Below are 19,861 nucleotides of genomic sequence, written 5' to 3'. Positions count from 1 at the left end.
CTCTTTAGACAATGCCCTAATTTACTGACTATTCCTCAGGACGTTCCTTATCTCTTCAATTTGAAATGGTCAATAAACTCAAGACTGAAAGATGTTATTCAACAGTTTCAGAAGGTAAACTGTTGCAACTCTCCCCACAATTGCATTTGCGTTTGCATTGTAACTAATGATTTACTACTGATTATTTCATCCATCAATGACATGTGTAGCTTATTGACGTTTGTGGATTGTGATTTTCTGCTATAATTCCCATATCTTTTTCTTCTTGGATCCAGCATCTTGAGAAGCTTCAGGACTTTTAAAATCTAATAGATGAAATTGACCGCTCTCTTTTGGTTTCTGATATACGATATCCTCAGCTTGCTTGTCACATCACCAACTTAGTATAAGTATGTCCTTATTTGAATGTTGTTTTATACTTTTATATCCCTTAACCAGCCCATAACTGATTGATATCCATTTTCTTCTATTATAGGTAATGACTGCTACATCATATTATCTATAGATGCTAATGATCCGACATCCATACCATAGTAAGTCTTTTCTAAAACCAACCACTTTACAAGTATTCTTATCTTTAATGAGTTTTAAATTGATATGGAGCTCTTTTAGCTGTCACTTTCTTGGTTCAGATTCAAGAGAGAAGAGATTGAGGGAGATGTGGAGGAAAAACTGCAAAAGATGGTATTTCAACTATTGCTTTTACTTCTGTCTATAATTATCTTAGTCCGTATCATTGTCTACATTTGGATGCTGATGTCGTTGTTTTAAGTGCTCAAAATACTGCTTTAAGTAATTTTTTCTGGATCTTTCAAGAATTATCATATATTTCCCCAATACCTGGTGTTTCATGCGTAAAATCAGGGGAACATTTTTTCCATTTTCTTCTGCACTTAGTTTTTGCTGTCAATACATGGAATTTTCTCTATGGGTGATATTTGAACATTAATCAGGAAAAAAATGAAGGGACTGGGTGGTTAAGGACATTTGAATTTCCCTTTTGATCGGTTGAGGAGGTCCAACTTGCTATACATGGAATGTTCTCTATGTTTGGCATTCTGAACAATTTTCAGAAAAGCAATTCCAAAGGAGGAGCTAGGTTCCACCGGCTGTTACATGGAATTTTCTCTATGATTGATGTGTTTTGAACATTTATCAGGAAAAAAGATTAAGGGATTGAGGGCTGGTTGTTAATGATCGTTTTAACTCTCTCTTTCAAAAGGTAGAGGAGGTTTTATTGGCTATCATGCCCGTAGGAGATCTACCCCTTAAAATTACCAAGTCATTCTTAAGGTAAATGATGTACCTTGGATTTGAATTCTGACACAATCAAGCTTGTGATGTTTAACTTTGCTGAGATTTTGCTTGTTCCTTGTTATGTCTCACCAACTGAGATTTATATTCTACGTGCAGGACGAGAGACACGCCATTTTCTGAGAATCTTGTAAACATATTGGACATTCAACTCCATGGACCTTCAAGCATTCAGAAAACTGATCTAGAAACTGAATGTGGCATTTGTTATGCTCCATATCTTCCAATTGGTAATCCTATATCCGTAATATAAACCCATTGATATTCTGTGGATATGGCATTGACTTGGTGATGTCAATCTAGATGAAGAACTTGGTGATAGAAGTGGAAGTAGCACTGATTGTACATGTGAAAAATACAGCTGCAGTAGGACCTTCCACAATGTTTGCCTTGGTGATTGGTTGTGTTCCATCACAACAAGAAGGCAGTAAGTGGAACTCTCCTATCTTACTTTTGATTGTGACGGTAACACATCCTTAAGATTTTGTCATTTTGTTTGTACGAGTTCAGGATTGAGTTTTATTCATCGTCTGTCAGTATTGGAGGGAAATGTTTTTAGTTGATAATATAGTCAGACCAAGTTAATGCAATCATAATAGGCAAATTGATGCATATAAATTAATGTTTTGGAAACGATTAAATGTCGCCGATTGTAACAGAAGCTAATGAAATATCACTGAGTATTTATATCTTACCAGTATATACTTAGGAGAAATTAATTAGACAACATTCTGCTTGAACTAAGTATAGTTAAAGCACTCATTGTTTTTAAAGTAGGCAGCAAAACTCTGACCTTGCTTGCATAAGCTTTCTGAGAGATTAATTAGACAACATTTTGCATGAACTAAGTATAGTTAGAACACTCACTATTTTTAAAGTAGGCATCAAAACTCTGACCTTGCTTGCATAAGCTTTCGTAGGTAAGTCATACTTTTCTATGTTTCAATGAAAATATATGCGCTCTTTTTTTTCTTGAAACTGGTATCACAGACAAAAATTCGATCTCTAAGAATTGACTTCTTGCTGTACAATTATTGAGAGAGTTAAATATCGAGCATATTTAGTTCTATTTTTGGGGACTAATGGAAGAGGGGACATATAGAGAAATTTGTATAGAAAGGAGTAAAAGAGAGAACTGTATAACTTCTGGAATAATTGAACTTTCCCTTTTGTGTTTTGAACAACTTGTAACCTTTTGCTTTTTTAACCTTCAGTACATTAAGAGGTTGTTTGGTAGCTGGTCAGGAAGTAAAATATTCATGTATTTGAATCAGCATAACTAGTACCATGCTTGGTAGCATTTTAGTTGCTATGTATGAAATTCAACACACCAAGTATGATGTTTGGTATTGAAAAAAAAAGTATGATGTTTGATTTCTAGTTTACAATCCACTTAACTAATACATGTACCAAGTTATGAGGAAATCTATATATTATTTTATATAGGGTAGAAGATGGAATAGCTAAATGCTACATAGCTCTATAACATTTTTTTTAACTCTCTTATAACGTTCATCTGCTTCTTTGTTTTACAGGTCATTTGATGTTTTGTTTGGCAATTGTCCATACTGTTCTGATCCAATTGCTGTCAAAATCAATTCTAAGAAGTAAACTGATAAAACCTAATTATTCTTATAATCTGACTCTTTGAGGACAACGTACGGTAAAAGATCTTACCCTATTAGCAAAATCAGCGACAAGGTGAACTCCCACACATGAAAAAATCTGATGAAAATTAAGACCAAAGTTTTTTTTTTCATTAGAACCACCGATGGTGGGGGGTTAGGGATTTACCCGACCCTTTATATTCTCAAAAAATCAAGTACATGGAGGAGGATGCAGACCTTTTCCTCCAAGATAATATGAAGAATGAGAGAACTCATTCTTGGATACATCTGAGCACAAAAATTAAGGTGGTTATGTTGGATCTTCCTAGCATAAGAGTAGAGGGTTGGGTGGTGAGTAGTTATACTCATACTACTATACATAATAATTGTTACAATCATTAATAACAAAATGATTCTTCTTATTAGTGATTCTGAAATATGGGATTCCCTCCATATCAAGCCTCACCATGCTCTTTATCTTCTCCGGCATGGAGTTCATCTCATGATAGATGATTAGCTTCTTTGAGTTTTCTCCAATGTTGGCCAAGTGATCAGCATGATAGATGATTAGCTTCTTTGAGGTGATTAGACATGACATGGAACAGCTTCAGCTTACTGAGGACATGACCCTAGATAGGAAGGTGTAGAGGTCGCGGATAAGGGTAGAAGACTAGTGTGAGTGTGTGGGTTGTAGCAGGCAGTCCGGAGAGATCTTGTGTAGCTGGGTTCGTAATCCTAGGACTGTGTACTTGGGTGTCTTTGGTATGTGAGGGTATGTTACTACTAGGTGGGGGTGCTATTTTCTTATTTCTTAGTTCCTATTTTCTTATTTAGTGTTGCCCTTATTTCTCATATTTCGTATTTTCTCTGGTTTCTATTCTACTATTTCTTATTCTTGATTTTCTGTGTCTCATCGATCCCTTTGTTTACTATTCTTTATCTTGAGTCAGGGGTCTATCGGAAACAACCTCTCTACTTCTTCGGAGGTAGCGGTATGGACTGCATACATCTTACCCTCCCTGGACCCCATTTTGTGGGAATACACTGGTTTTTTTTTTGTTGTTGTTGAAAGTATGAACAAAACTGAAATTTCCATACTTGGAGATGGTGTTGATCTGGTCAATGATGTCTGCTACTTGCCAGGGTACCTTCGTTTTCTTGTTAATAAAATTCACAATCAACTGAGAATCCGACTCAAAAACAATATTCAAGTAGTTATTCCCAATACACATCTTCATCTCTTGTAAGATGGCTTTAATTTCCGCCATGTGGTTACTAATTTGATCATAGAAATCTGCAAAAGCAAAAATACAAGAACCTGTGTTGTCTCTTAGTATCCCTCCTCCATCGGAACTTCTCGGATTGCCTTTAGAGCAACCATCTGTATTGAGCTTCAAGAACCCAAGGATAGATTTCATTCAACTGTTAGTAGCTTGTACTAATCTTTCAATCATGTTGTACATGTCAATCCAGTTAGCAGGGAGAACGAGCTTAGGCCAGGTAGTTGTCAATAGAAGATGCATATATTTATAGGTTTGTTGAATGATGAATTTGCTGGTCATAAGTATGTTTTCGAACCTAGCTTTGCATCTGCTTTTCCACAACTCCCAACATATTATAATTGGGGGACACTGTAAGGTAGTTTTGTGGACATTGTTCTCAAATTTATGCATCCACCAACACATCACAATTTGTTTAATGTCCCCGTATCTGACGTTGATTCCACATGTATTTCCGTAGTACGACCACACCTGTTTTGCAGCCTGACTATCACAAAAGAGATGGTTAATGGTTTCCTGTTTGTGATCCCTGCAACAATAACAAATAGAGGATAAGTTTACCTTAAGTTTTTGTACATTGTCATCTGTAGTAAGTTTGTTATGAATAACTCTATACATAAAGAAAGAGATTTTATAAGGGAGTTTATTTCTCCAGATCATTGTAGTTGTGAGGGATTTGAAGTTGTGTTGCTTCACTGTGTGCCAAGCCGATTTACTGAAAAATTGTCCACTGGAGTCGGAGATCCAAATAGGCTTATCATCTTTGCCATGTAGAATGTCAATATGCCTAATAGACTCCACCAGATGATTAGGAAGGACCGATCTCAAATGGTATATTTGGAGGTATTTTGACCTTGTGTGAGTTTAGCAATGGCACCTTTGCTTGTCCAATTGTCCCACCAGAATAAGATCATTCCTTTACCCACTTTCCAAAGAATAAACTCTTCGGTTGTGTCCTTGACATCAATCATTCTTCTCCAATTGTGAGATTGGCTATAAGACCACTTTCTACTCATAGGATGGATCCTCTTACAATATTTGGCTTCTAGGACCTCTTTGAGCAAACCCTTTTGAGTCCTAAAAATCCACCAAGCTTTCATAGAGAATGCTTTACACATATCCTTGAGGGCTCTAAAACCTGCTCCACCCTCAATTGTAGGAAAGCACAAATCTTGCCAAGATTTCCATTGATGCTTGTTCTTTCCTTCTACTTGTCCCCAAAAAAAGTTGGCTGTGATTTTCTCAATTTGATTTATCACGGTCTTTGGAGGGTATAAAATGGTTAAAAAATGAATAGGCATCGCTTTCCTTACCAACCTTGAAGCTTTCCTTGCCAACCTTGAAGTCTATTAGCATACTTGGCCACCATATTGTTGAAATAAATAACTTTTTTCCTCCCTTGATAATCGGGCAACCCAAATATTGCATAGGAAATTTTAAGTGATTAAATCCAGAGATAAGCTCAATCTCTTTGATATTATCCTCAGTGAGGTTAGCAGACACATAAATACCGCACTTTTTTTTGTTGATTCTTTGGCCAGAGATGTTCTCATAAGCTCTAAGCTTGTTCATCATTAAACCAATAGATAATGGGTCCGCAGATGAGAATAAAATGGTATCGTCTGCATAGCAAAGATGATTGACCATTGGGCTACCGTTATCAAGAGAATAAGGAATAAATCCATTTTGTGGTAGACCGTATAATAATCTTGACAAGAGTTCAGGTCCAATAACAAATAAAGTAGGTGACAAAGGGTCACCTTGCTTGACCCCCCGAGTGGATTTGAAAAGTCCATGTCTAGGTCCATTCAGATTAATAGAGTACCAAACATTTGAGATGGCTCTCCACACTCTATCGATCCATACTTCTGAAAATCCCAACCTCCTGAGCATCGCATCATACATAAGAAGTCCCAGTCCACCCTGTCACTCCATATCAAGTTTCATCACCACGTTACCATGTTGAGGAGATTGGTTGATGCTATGGACCATTTCTTGGGTTAACATGATGTTTTCAGCAATAAACCTATTTTTTATGAAACCAGTTTGATAAGGGGAAATAATCTTGTGCATGAGAGGGGCTATTCTGTTACTCAGTAGTTTGGAAATGATTTTGCATGAGAAATTTCCTAGGCTGATTGGTCTAAGATCTGTGAACTACTGTGGGTTTTCTACTTTTGGGAGCATTACCAAAGATGTATGAGTATTTGTGCACCTGTAAAGAAATCAATCACCATTAGAAATAGATCATGCCTAATAATTTCCCAACAAAATTGATAAAATTTCCCTGATGGCATCTCAGGGCCAGCGGCCCTCTAGGAATTCATAGAAAAAATAACATTTTTAACTTGTTCCATAGTAGGAGGAACTATAAGCTTTCTGTTATCCTCAGGAGTAATCAATTTTGGGAAACAGTCCAAAATTGTGAGGTCTTTATGATTGTATTCTTTTGAGAACTCTTTCTCAAAGAACTGGATTGCTGCTTGCGAGATGTCATTTCCTTCTATCCAAGATCCATCATCACTTTGAATCTTAATAATAGAAAGTCTTCGTTTTTTACCATTCACCACAGAGTGAAAGAATTTAGAATTAACTTCCCCTTCAACAAACCATTTGATAGCGGATTTTTATTTCCAGAAGGCTTCTTCCTTTTTGTAAGCTAGAATTAACTCAGCATTGGCTTGATTTAAGGTTGTTCTATTACTAGTAGAGTTGTCAAGGATGGAGTTGTTCTCCAATGTTGCAACCTTGTTTTCAAGCAACTTGATCTTGTCGAAAATGTTACCAACCAAATATCTGGACCATTTAGAGAGCATTTTACTAGCATGTTTGAGTTTGAGGTGGAATTTCCACATTGGTGAGCCATATTGCTCCTTGCTCCATGCTTGTTCCACTGTGGAAAGAAAGTCCTTCTCATTGGTCCAAAAATCCAAGAACCTGAGATATTTGATGGGTTCTATGTTGGTTTTTTAAGTATCGAACTGTATAGGTGAGTGATCAGAGCCAGTTCTAATGAGGTGGGTGACATTAGTGGAATCAAAATTGTTTCTCCATTCATGATTAATAAGTACCCTGTCCAGTCTTTGCCAAACTCTTCTATCTGGTGCCCATCCATTGCACCAAGTATAGTCAGTGCCACTGTATCCATCATCAAGCAATTCACAATCCATTATGCATTGGATAAAGTCCAAACTGTTTGACATCTTGTGAGGAAAACCACCTTTTTTTCAGCAGGATCAATAATACAATTAAAATCACCTATAACAAGCCAGGGCAACTTATAATTATTGTTGATAATTCTCAGTTTATCCCACAAGAGCTCTCTAAGGTGTTCATAACACTTAGCATAGATAAGAGAAACGACAGCCGTAGTGTTGTCCATCTTGACGATACATGAAACTTGTTGATCATCCGTGTCCAGAATTTGACAATCAAGGTTGTTATTCCAGAATAGCCAAATTTGGCTATTACAGGTAGAATATGCATTCTGATAGCCTAATATCTTTTTGTATTTTTCCAGCTTGTCTTTTTTATAGAAAGGTTTGCTGATGGCGATAATGAGATATTTTTCAAAGTTAATCATTTGTTTAAGTCTTTCTAGGGCACCATCAGTATTGATGCTCCTAGTATTCCAATATAACGACTTAATCATAATACTTATTCAGAGAAAATTTAATTTTGAGAAGTTTTTTCAGGCTTCTGGTTGATGAATATTCCTCCTCTGCTTCTTGCTGAGGTTGTTCCTCCTCTGCTTGCACCTCTTCCTCTTCCTTTAGAATTTGGAAAGAGAGATGCATTCATGTCTGAGTTGATGGTAACATCTACAAGTGTTTTCTTATTGAGAGTTTTGATCATCTTTTCAGCATTATCATCACTATTAGCTTCACTTTCGACACTCTTATATTCTCCACTAGCTTCTGATCCCTCATGAATATAGTCCCCATCTTCAGAATCGTTCTCTTCATTTGAGGATCCAGAAATCTGAGTATCATTAGTAGCATAGTCTTCAACAGTGGTATGCCCTTCTTCAAGGTTGGTACCACTAATAAGTTTTAAGATAATTATCATGTACTATTCCAGGATCAATCCTATGATCCTCCTTTGATATCATAGCCTGAGGGTTATTATCATGTACTATTCCAGGATCAATCCTGTGATCCTCCTGTGATATCATAGCCTGAGGGTTCTGCTGACCCCCTTTTTATTTGGTGTTACTAGTGTTGTCATTTTGACAAGTAGCGTCACTTGTATCAGCTTGTCTGTCAGAGTTGTTGATGTTAAGCACTTCCTTGTTTTGGGCTATAGGTTGGTTGTTGTCGATGCTTTCCTGCTCATGATTCTTCTGACCTTCAGTGATTGAAGGTAAAGTTTTTTGGGAATTGTTATTTTGGTCCTTCTTCACATGCTCTTGTTCCTTCCTCTTGCTCTTTTTGTTTTGCTAATACATGGTTCTAGAATTGGTGTCTTCGTCGCTGTACTTTGGTAGTTTCCAACCGGTCAACCACCTTTTCTTTACCATTTCTCGTAATTTCGTCCACTTCTAGTCTTTGTTGAACCTCACTTGGTTCATTTATAGATATACCTTTGTATCTGTTGTTAATTTGCACAGTATTGGACTGCTGTTTTAGGTTATCGGTCCCTGCTGCATCTGTTTGTCGTTGTTTATTGATGGTCTTCCTTTCTTTTCTTCTAGAAATAGTATGGAAATCATCAGTATCCTTTTGCACTTTTTCCTGTTTTTCCATTACTTGTTGCTTTTCCTTCTCTTCTTTTTGAGCTTTGATTCTCTCATCCCTGGCTTTGTTTCTACATTGATTCTCCATATGACCTTGAAGCTTACAATAAAGACAGTAACCAGGGACTTTTTCATATTTAACATTCAACCATTTTCCATCCTCAGACCCATCCATTCTATTGAAACCAAGTCATAATTGATCCAATCTCGGTTTTAGGAGATCAATCTCCACGTTAACCTTGGCAACGTTTCCCCTAGTCTTTGAGAAAGTAGCCTGGTAAGGAGCCACAGCCACTCCTATGTCTTGGACCAATTTCGATAATATTTGCCATTTAAAAAGGTGCCACGCCAGTTGGTGTATCAAGATCCACACTGGAACGATGGAGGTCTCAACCTCAGGTTTGAAGTCAGCAGTCCATTTCATAATCTTCATAGGTGATTCTCCAATATCAGCAAATTCTTTGAATTGTATATGATTATAGTCTACCTCATTGGTGAAATCAATGTAGACATGCCTAAAGTGGAAGTAAGCAATTTTAACATCTCCTCTTAGATGAAACTTACTAACAAAAGTTTTCCTGATTTCTTCCAGGGGAGGTTTGCCTCGATAGAAGTTTCCAGTAAGTGTCATTTTGCAATCTTCAGCAAGGTTCACAAAGTAGTCTTGAGCAGAGAAGAACACTGCCGGCTTACCGAGATGGGTGCCATGTCTAACCTCAACGGTCGATTTCGTGTTCTTCAGAGCTATCAACTTTGATTGTACCATAGCTGCAAACGACACCTTCGACGGGCTTTGGTCGACATTTTTATTGGCGTTGTCGCTTGTTTTTACTGGATGCATTTTGGGATCAATGCTTGCAGTGGTCTGAGTACCTTCTATGTTGGTGTTGGGTTTATCAGGGTCATTAATTTTGTTAGAATTGATGTTCCCCTCCTGAATTGGAGACTTCCGATGAGGGGGTTTATCAAATTTGGAGGAAATTTTTGGATTAGGAGGAGTGGGTACGGTGGGGGTTAAGGTGGATTGGGTTGTCTGTGTTTCTTTACCAATTTGGGTATTTTCCATGGTTTCAATGATGGTGGAGGTTGTAGTGCGCTGGTGGTGGAAGGGTGTTTCCGACCGTTAGTGTCAGTTGGGATGTAGCCGTTGGTTGTTTGGTGGGTGTTAGGATTGTTTTGATTGGTTGAGGTAGTAGGATTTGGTGGGGCAGGGGGTGGTTCTGGTTGCTGCATATTAAAGTAAGAGAGAGAAATAAGAGAAGCAAGAGAGAAATTTAGGTCGCGAATAAAGTTGAATGTCACATTGTGTGAAAAATTCATGTGGAAAACTAAATTTTTTGATGGGATAACTGGACAGATGAAGGAGCCTTGGCTATGGTATACCAAAGCGAAGGCAAATCTGTGAACTTTTAGCTGACTAATTTATCTTGAATGGTAAGTGAAACTCTGTTAAATTTGCTATTGTAGTTCATGATCGGATACAACAACAGCAACAACAAATCCAGTGTGTTCCCACAAAGTAGGGTCTGGCGAGGGTAAGATGTACGCAGTCCATACCGCTACCTCCGAAGAAGTAGAAAAGTTGTTTCCGGTAGATCCTCAGCTCAAGATAAAGTTAAATTTGCTATTGTAGTTCTTGATCAGATGGTTAGACACAGCTGTCATTGAAATTAATATCTAAAAATTACACTTCTTAACAATCTGAGGCATTCTGATATTTTCGTTGTTTTATTTAGCTGGAGGATTTGTTAAAGTATATTACCTTTTGAAGATTTTATAAACAAATTCAACATTAACTCAAACACTGATTACTTTGGTTGTAGGATATTAATGGTGGAAATCACACATATTTTGTTGAAAGTAAGTCTGTAAAATGAATGCAGAATGTAATTGGGAACCTTTTAGGAATATAAATATTAATCAACCGATTGTCAACATTTTCAACACAAAACCAGCCAACAAGATTCCATAAGTCCTCTAGATTGTTCCAACATGCCTTTGCCAAGAGTCATGAAAATAAAGATGTGCTTGTAGATACGTCAATTAAATAAAATTCTACCACAACAAAATGATGTATGAAGCCATTTGAAAATATTATAACTTTTTTGACTAAAACGGTACACGTACACCCACAAGTCTATTTTAAAATGATCAGAACTTTATTGAAAAGATCTAAACCTGTGCAAAGATGGAAACAAACATGCTGGAACAAAGCACAACAGGGCTTACCATCAAATGGAACACAAATGGGAGTTTCTCATATAGTCTTGTCAAAGCTAATTTGATGATTTACTTTCAATGTATTGCATTCACGCAACTCGTTGCTGGGGTGATATAACCATTACTTTTCCAATCTCAATTTATTGCACTAGTAGTAACATGGATGGAACTTTGATAGCGGAGTTTGGAGTGAAATAATAGTGTCCGGAGCTTAAACGGCAAGTTTTTTTTATTAAAAATTTTAAAGGGGCATATGAAAATTGAAAAATACCCAAACGGACAAGGTAAACACATGTGATTACCTTGTCCATTAAAAGTTAATGTCGTTTGGTTATATACTAAAGTGCAAGTTAAAATTGTGATTTTACCTTACATGGTAAATAGACCCGCTTACCTTATTCTTTGACTGGAAAAGTTGTTGGAGGTTGGGAATTTAACGACATTGATGTACTCTCTCCGTCCATTTTTATTTATTCACATTTCTATTTTGAATGTCTAACAATATTTGTCCAATTTATGAAATTAATGCATAATTTATTCATTTTTACCTATTTTATCCTTGATATTAAATACAATACATCACTCATTGCATTTCAAAATCAAAAATCAATTATATTCAAAGGGTGATATAGTAAAATCACCCATCTATTTATTGTTTCTTAAGACATATGTCAAGTTAAAAGTGAACAAGTAATTATGGGCAGAGGGAGTATTTAATGAAGAATTTATTTGAATTGTAGTACAAGGTATTTTACCTTACAAGATAATATTTGTCCCTTATCTTATTAATTTTCTTTTAAAAACTACCATTTCATTCATTTTTCATTCATATTACTTGTTTGTTATTGGTTTCACTCTCTTCATTCACATTACTTAGGTGTTTGTTCTAGTTCAAAGTGTATTTCATCAAAATTCTGCATTTTAAGATATATTTTAGTCACATTTTTATATAATTATTTCAATATATAACAACTAACTAGTATTAATATTATCAATCATCTTTTTAGCTTACTAATTTGCCAAACGTTGTTGTTATCATACCAACTTGTTAAGCCTAAACTTATGTTAAGTCATTATTTTCTATCTAACTTTTAAAAAAAAAAAAAAAATTTTTTTGCTAAGGAATGAGATCATTTATTCAAAACATAAAGAGGTTCATTACAGACAAGGAACTAGACGTGTAGTTTCATTTGATTGAATGTCTGTTAAAAGAGCATGAAAGATAAAGGGGAGAGGGGAATCAAATGTGAGAACATTTCTTCCCATCCGTTGATGTTGTTGTGTAACCATGGCCATCCTGTTACGCCTTGCATTCACCGCCAATTCATTTGCCACCATATTTCCTTCTCTGTAAACATAGAGTATTTGCGGTTCATTCAGCTCCCTAATGAGCGACCTGCAATCAGATAAGATGTGTGAATAATATTGATTATTGTCTTGCAGCAAATTGATAAGTACCTGGGAGTCTGTTTCTACTATTATAGGCAATAAATTCTTGTCAATAACCAAATTTAAACCATGCAGAAAAGCCACCATTTCCATATGTATAGGCGAGACTGATTTTTCTGAATGCATGAATCTAGCGATCCAAGTGTCCGAATGGTTTCGAATGACTCCTCCTATTCCACCATTGTTGTTAGAAGAGTCAAAAGCTTTATCTACATTGAGTTTATAGTAACTTATTGGCGGAGGGTCCCATTTAATATTTAAGGCATATTTAATATTTAAGGCATTTTTCATAGAAATAGAAGGATTTTTGCAAGGTCCCACAAAGTAATATTCTAAAGTATTGGATTCAAGAATTTTTTGGGGGATAATGGAATGATGGTTATTAAAGGTGATGGAGTTACAATTTTTTCAAATGGTCCAAAGGATAATGGAGGTTAGAGATAAGGGAACAAAACTACTATTATGTAGTTTGATTAGAGTGTTGGAGGCGCAGAAGTTTTTTATATCCCTAATGAAGTTGGTGGTAGATGGTTTGAAATTAAAATGGTCCCAGATGTTAGATGCATTATGGCATAAAATAAAGGTGTGTTCAGTATTTTCAGGTGTGTTGGGACATGAGGAACAAGAGCTAGAATGAATAATACGTCTTGCGTAGAGGTTGGCAGCAATGGGGAGCTTGTTTAGCGTAAGGCGACAGAGGAAGTGTTTTATTTTATTAGAGGAGTTAGTTTTCCAAATCCATTTGCTATCGAGATCATCAGTTTCGAAGGAAGTAATTTGAGGAGAAGATGAAGAGGATGGCAAGAAGAGATTGTAAGCGTCCTTTGAGGAGAAGTTTTCTTTTGGAGAAGTATTCCAGAAGAAAAACTCAATTCTAGGATTGGTTTTTTTTACATAAGTATTGCGGATATGGTTTTGTATTTTCGAAGGTATTATAGCAGAAATAGCATTGAAATTCCAACCCCCGTGAGAGAGGATGTGGCTAGCTTTCTGTTGTAAGTTATCTAAAGATAGAAGAGCTTGAAGGTGGTCAAGAAAACTACTATTATTGTAGATCCATTTATCTTGCCAAAGGTTTATGTGTGCTCTGTTCCAATATTCCAAGACACACCTTTGCGGAAGATGTGGTTATTTCTGTTGATACTTTTCCAAACGTAAGAGTTGGAAGGTATATGGGAGATGATATTATTGGAAATTCGATTCTTATATTTTGCTTGGAGAATTTTTACCCAAAGATGAGAGGTATTCTTCATGAGTCTCCAGTTGAGGCTCAAAATTAACGTAGAGTTTTTCCCTTTAGCTGTATGAATCCCCAAACCACCCATATTCTTTGGCCTAGTAACAAGGTGCCAGTTCACAAGGTGGATTTTCCTTTTATCGTCGGTCGAACCCCCAAGAAAGTTACGCTGATTCTATCGATGTTTTGGGAAAAGTTTGTGGGAAGCGTATTAATTTGCATAGCATAAGTGGGAATGGAGTTTAGCACAGACTTGATTAAGGTAATTCTTCCAGCTATGGATAAGAACTTGGTTTTCCAGCCACTAAGTTTACTATTCATTTTGTCAATGATGAATTAGTAATTACTATTCATTTTGTCAATGATGAATTAGTAATCTTTCTTTGTAGGATGGAGGTTGGTCATTGGGAGACCAAGATATTTCCCAAATTCAGTAGTTTCCTGGATCTGAAGAATAGAGAAGATCGATAAGGCGACTGATAGGGTAGTATTCTTGGAGAAGTAAATTCTAGATTTTGCAAAGTTTATCTTTTGTCCTGACATTTCACCGAAGGTTTGAAAAACTGATAGGATCGAGTTTGCATTTTCAATGTTTGCTTTAGCAAATAGGATAAGGTCATCTGCAAAGAGTAAGTGCGTTAAAGCTGGAGCTGTAGGAGTGATTTTTATGGCGTCCCAATGACTTTGTGAGGTAGCTTGGTAAATAAGCCTAGACAGAGATTCCATGCAAATTATGAAAAGATAGAGTGATAGAGGGTCTCCTGTCTTATTCCTCTCGACGGTTGGAAAATTTAGTCGGCTTTCCATTTATTAGGATAGAGATAGAAGAAGAAGTAACACAATTCATAATCAAAGAAATTAAATCATCCGGTAAATTAAGGTTAGATAGCGAGAATCGAATAAAAGACCATTCAATTCTTTCGATCACCTTTTCTAAGTCAATTTTGATCATCATTTGGTATTGGTTACCCTTTGTTTTATTGAAAGAGTGGATAGCTTCCTGAACGATAATAGCATTATCCGAATCACGCCTATTCGGAATAAAGTTACTTTGGGTCGAGTTAATAATTTTATCTAGGAAAGGACGAATTCTATTGACAAGGATCTTGGTGATCGTCTTATAGATGGTATTACAAAGGCTTCTAGGCCGGTAATGGGTGACTTGTTTCGGCATAATCTTTTTTGGAATAAGGACAATGTTAGTTTGATTAATTTCCGGGTTAATGCATTTCGAGGAGAACGCATCCATACAAGTATTAATAATGGAGAAATTAGTGTTATCCCAAAATTTTTGAAAGAAAATGGGATGCATCCCGTCTGGTCCCGGAGTCTTTGAAGGTTTGGAAAAATTAATGGCTTTGTTGATTTCTTCGATCGTAAGCGCTTTATTGATAATTTGATAGTCATCCTTTGAGAATGAATTGCCCTCAGGCAAAACCCTTAGAAGGGGACAACTCGTTAAGTTGGTTGTGTAAACACCTTTGAAGTGATTTTTAATAATATTCTTTATTTCTTTAGGATTGAACGTCCAGTTACCGACTGAATCCACAAGATCAAGAATTTTATTTCTATGCCTTTTTTTAATGGTAGAGATATGGAAGAATCTGGTATTAGCGCCACCGTCTAGCATCCATTGGACTCTAGATTTCAGTTTCCAAAAGTCCTCTTCTTGTTTTAAGATGCTATTAAAATTACGATAAAGAGTTGATTCTAGATCATAGTGAAAATTAGTTTTTTTAGTCGGGTCTATTTTTTGAAGACCATTCATTCTAGCTAAAATATTTCTTTTATTTTTGAAGAGCTTACCAAAGGTTTCCTTATTCCAAGAGGTGACATCATGCTTAAAACGATTAGTGGCGTTAAGGAAGTTGTAATTGTCATGCCAACTATTTTTAACAATATTTTTAAAGTTGGGGTGGTGCAGCCACATAGTTTCAAAATAAAAGTTCGAAGTAACGATCTTATCACTTCTAATAAGATTAAGTAAAAGAGGGCAGTGGTCTGAATGAACTCTAGGTAGGTGCATAACTTTCGAGTCAGGAAATAAGTTAAGCCATAACGAATTACAAAGAGAACGATCAAGCCTTTCCGTAATAATACTAGCATTATTTTTATGCATGTTGGTCCAAGTAAATTTCGAGCCAACAAAACCTAAGTCTATCATATGTAAATTATTGATGCATTCAATGAAATTAGTAACTCTTCTGTTGTCAACCCCATTCCCACCGAATTTTTCTAACTACTAGTAACTTCGTTGAAGTCTCCCCCATTAGTCATGGCCCATCAAATTTTGTGGATAAATCGTGCAAGTTTTTCCAAAGGACTTTTTTGTAGTGATAACTATTTCTAGCGCAAATAAGTGAAAGAGTCCATGGTGTAGTATTCGGACTTACTTGGAGGCTTGCATGTATTTCCTGCTCCGTAAGTACAAGAGGATTCATAATTAATTCATTATTATTCTAACAAATTGTTATACCACCTGAGTATCCAAAAGTCGGTACATATATGATATCCGTGAATGGTAAAAGTTGCATGAGAGGCTCTTGATCTGATAACCTAGTTTCTGTGAGAGCTAGTATTGTGGGATTGTAAGTAGCTATAATTTCCAGTACATTCCTTCTGAAGGACGGATTATTCACGCCTCTACAGTTCCAGATGATAATCTTCATGGATGGTTGTGTGCGTAGAGATGATGCCCCTCCTGGTGCCAATGACATCTCCAGGTTTATCTCAATTTGGTTCTGGAATAAGGAGAAGTCCCTGTTCTGTCTCTCCGTTGTTGCTAATAGGATGACATACTGATTCATATGGTTCTCCGGATAGGATTTGATGTTGATCGAAAATTTTGGTACTGGCAAAGGGATTGTCACTAGGAGACGTTCTTCTGTACTTTGTCTAAAGGTAAACGTTAGCAAATCCTCGAGAGTGATCGGAATCATTACCTGGGTGGCGTCATTTGTTAGTATTTCCTCTTGATCCTGTGGCTGGTGTTGAGCATTGTTGTCGTAGGATAATTGATGTTGTGGCGATGGTGGATTGTTGTTCGGCATCTGTGGAACTTCTTGGTCGTTTATCATTACCTCCCATGTTGGCGATATGGCATGCAGTTGGTGACTGGCCCAATTTGAATAGTTCATCTGTTGGGATGAGTCCCAACTCATGCTGGTGTTGTTTTCCATCATTAAGTTCATTTGCAAGTGCAATATTGTCGTTTCTAAGTCTATTAAGTGTTGGTTCTGCGTGTAGTGGGCGTTCACTAAATTGTGGTAATTTTGAATTAGCTCCGATAGTGTGATAATGGGTGGGAAGAAGCCCATCGATAGAGGATTGTTTTGAGCCAATTCGTTTGTTTGTTGCATCATCTAGGTTGTCGTCCAGTTGGGTTGGTATATCCGGATGTTCTCGTCTAAGTTTTGGAGTTGTAGTGCCTCCCAGTTCTGAAAAATATTGACGTTCTGCATGGGCTGGGGGTTCACGTCTGTCCAGTTTTCGTGGCTGTTTATTGACGAGGGAATTTGGTTCGGTGGTGTTCAATGATTTTGATGGTTTTGTGGGTTGCGGAGGCGATGGCTGGTGGGACGTCGCGGCATCTTTGGGTATGGCTAAGTGAGATTGTGTTTGGGTGATAGATGGTGATGAGTCTGTGGTGTTTAAAGATGGTTTTTGAGTTTCTTGTAGAAGGAAGGAAAGGTTTGGTAGTAGGGTTGATGTTCATGCTAGGGTTATCAATGGATGAAGTACTGGCTATATTTGTAGCTGGATTTTGTTTTAATTGATCATTTATAGTAGAAATTCTTTGACGAACTCTTCCTTTGTTAGGTGAGACCATTAGCAAGTTTTCATTTGTATGTAGAGCTTGAGAAGGTACGTGAGTCGTTGAAGCATTTTTTGTAGCATAGTTGAGAGTTAAAGGAGTGTAGTTAGTGATATTGATGTTTGAAAGAGTAAAGTCAGAATAGAGTAAAGAAGTATCTGGTGAAAGATTTGAAATATCAGTAGGGTTATAGAATCAACTATTTAAGGAAGTACAAGTACTATAGGAATTACTATTTGGGCTATCAAGGGGCTTTAGAGTAGGTGATGTAGGAGTAATTGAAATGATTGCAGTGGAACTAGAAGACTTTAGAGGCATTACTTTTCTGGGAGAGTTAGTGAAATGAGTGGTTTGAGTAGACTGAGAAGTTGAGCACATGTTGAAAGGGTTATTTTGTTTTAGGTGTGATGTCGATGGATTTAGAATCACTTCTTTGGGTACATTGATGACTGTCGCGTCCATAGTTATGTTCATGTCTTTTTGAGGAGGTACGTGGGTGTGTGAGGGTGGTGAAGGATCAATTCTTTTTTCCTCATTATTTTCAGAAATTGAAAGATTATGAAATCTATTGGAATTTATATGATTTAGATGATTTTTCGTGGCAGCGTTGGGATTATAGGATAACTTATTTTTTTGTTTTCGATCATAGAAAATAGTGGTCCAAGTAAAAACGTCGCTCGTACTATTTTTTTCATTTTTTTCTGTTGTTTCTTTTTTTTCATCATTTTTTTTTTTGAAGCTTCTTTTTTTTCGTAATTCTTATTACTATTTTCGGCATCAATTTTTTCTACATGAGTTCCCTGGAAAGGATTGGTTGTATGAGTGGCCTGAGGGCTTGACTTTTTCTTGTCAGGATTTGTTTGGACAGTAATGAATGTTGTGACCTAAACAACCACATAATTGACATAAGGGTGTAGTACTTTCAAAGAGGATCTTTTGTAGGTGAGACACAATAAGAATATTCGAAGGAAGAGGTTTATTAAGCTTTGTTAGAATGCACAATCTAGCGTATCGTCCTCTTGAAGCATTTCTTGTGCAACTGTCTATTTTCAGGATAGTTCCTATAGTGTTGCTAATTTTTTGTAGTATTTGGAGGTCGTAGTATTCAGTAGGAAGTTCAGGGAGTCGTATCCAAATAGTAGTGTAGTTTGGGCTTTCAGTTAAGGGGTTGAACTTTGGTTCCCATTTACAAATGGAAAGATATTGAAAGCCGATGAACCAAGGTTCATGAAAGAGAGCTTTTTCATAATTTTGTTTGTGAATGAACTTAATGAGGTAGAAGTCTTCCCCTAGGTTGATGAGGTTAAGGTCTTCATTAAGGTTCCATACGTTCTTTAGTTTAGATCGGAGATAATTATAACCTTGGCTTTTTCCTAAAAGTTTCACTATAACAACTTGTTCCCAGGGGGTATATAATTTTTTTTTGTCAGAAGTGAAAATGGGTATGAAGAAGGGGTGGTTAGAATTGTTTTTTTGTTCATCATCTAGGTTGAAAAGATGAAAATCTTTTTGGATAGAGTGAATGGGGTTGGTGGGATTGTCAATTAAAACTGTCTTTAAAGCTCATAGTACTAGTACTAGAAGTAGAGAATAAAGGAGGAGAGGATGTTGAAGGTACCTCTTTAGGTTTATTTTTGCATAACAAAGATGTTAAATTTGGTCATGCATGGGTAAACAACTTGTCCTTTAGGCTCCGGACTCTCTTTAGTTGTATGCATGTGTAAATTGGTCAATTTATCGAATTATTATTTGACATAAATGTTCATGAAATACATATCAAAACTAATTTTAATTTTTTTTCTGTATAGATATGGATTATCAACAGTTTGTCCATCCAGGACCATCACATTATGATGTATATGCCACGCAAAGTAAGTATCGATCCGAAGCTATTTGGAGAGACATTAAAATGAGAAAAGGCATGTTTGGAAATGCGGCGTGATGATAATGATTTTTGATAATATATTAGTAGTCCGTTTCAAATAGGAGTTTCACCAAATATTGATTGTCCATTGAACGTAAAATAATTTGCATCTCGACCAAAAATAATCTCATCATTTTTCGGGTTGGTAATACCCATTTTACTCCTAAACAACCTTTGCAAATGATCATACTTGAGAGATAAAGGAAATGACTGAACCACTATAGGACGCCGACTATATCGAATCGAATTTCCACCATGCAAAACTTATTATTACCTTATTA

General features: G+C 36.4%; 1 pseudogene; it reads left to right on the top strand.

Annotated features, from left to right (window-relative positions):
• Positions 1–3,627, top strand: part of LOC107869038 — a 58,456-nt pseudogene extending 54,829 nt beyond the window's left edge.
• Positions 3,628–19,861: the final 16,234 nt, after the last annotated feature.

The sequence above is a fragment of the Capsicum annuum genome, chromosome 4 (assembly GCF_002878395.1).
Source record: "Capsicum annuum cultivar UCD-10X-F1 chromosome 4, UCD10Xv1.1, whole genome shotgun sequence".
Classification (NCBI taxonomy): Eukaryota; Viridiplantae; Streptophyta; class Magnoliopsida; order Solanales; family Solanaceae; genus Capsicum; species Capsicum annuum.
Note: the sequence above shows the minus strand (reverse complement) of the source record. Positions and strands in the feature narration are given on the sequence as shown.